The following is a 929-nucleotide window of genomic DNA, read 5'->3' as shown; positions in this document are numbered from 1 at the left end:
GTCAGTTGGCCAGGTAGCTGTCCTCCAAATCTCTTGGCATAACTGAGTGAGCGCCTCCAATGGGGCATCTGTTTGTTGAAATATCTCAATCGGTAAAGGAAAGGATAAAGTAGATCAAATGCCAATTAGAGGATGAGCCTGAATAAAAACAATGAATAAGGAGGTATACAGAGCAGTAAACTGCCAACCAGACAGTGTGGTCATTTTGAATTATTGCAAGCAGTGTTCTGAGCAGGTCAAGAACCAGATAAACGGCTCCGTTAGCCCAGAATTGCACCAGCACCCGCATCAGTGATCAGTGACCACAGAAGTATGACCTCCCTCCTGACCTTACACTACCTCCCAGTGACCAGAGGCTCACCGCTCCACCCCACAACCACAGGCAGTGAGTCAACTCCTTCCCTCACCTCACACTACCAGTGCTGTGCTGTTTCTTTCCTCTTTCTTTTCTATTTCATGTTTCATTGTAGTTCTCCCCTCTTCCCCCCTTTTTCTTCTTCTTCTTTTTTCCTTCCTCTTCCCTACCTCCTTCTTTTTATCTGAAGGATCAGATAAAAAGAGCAGGTGCCCCACCTCCATGGTCAGCAGTAACCAACCCTCCTCTTCCCAGTCAGTGGTGCATGCTCCCGTGGAGGGAGAGCTGCATTCCTGCCACAGCTGTTTGGTAGCAAGTGCTTTACCCAGTACTGGGTTGCTTTTTTTTCCCTCTCTCTCTCTTTTGGGAGCTCTGGTAGCATAGTGCTTAAGGCACTTGACTACTAACCAAAAAGCTGGTGGTTCAAACACACCAGCCACTCCTCAGAAGGAAGATGGGGCAATCTACTTTCGTAGTGATACTGCCTCAGAAACCCAAGGTGGGGTTGCTATGAGTTGGGTCTGACTCAACAGCACATAACAACACCACAACATATATATATATATATATATAT

Source organism: Orycteropus afer, unplaced genomic scaffold (genome assembly GCF_000298275.1).
Source record: "Orycteropus afer afer isolate SDZICR_OR568_19922 unplaced genomic scaffold, OryAfe1.0 scaffold00024, whole genome shotgun sequence".
Lineage (NCBI taxonomy): Eukaryota > Metazoa > Chordata > Mammalia > Tubulidentata > Orycteropodidae > Orycteropus > Orycteropus afer.
Note: the sequence above shows the minus strand (reverse complement) of the source record.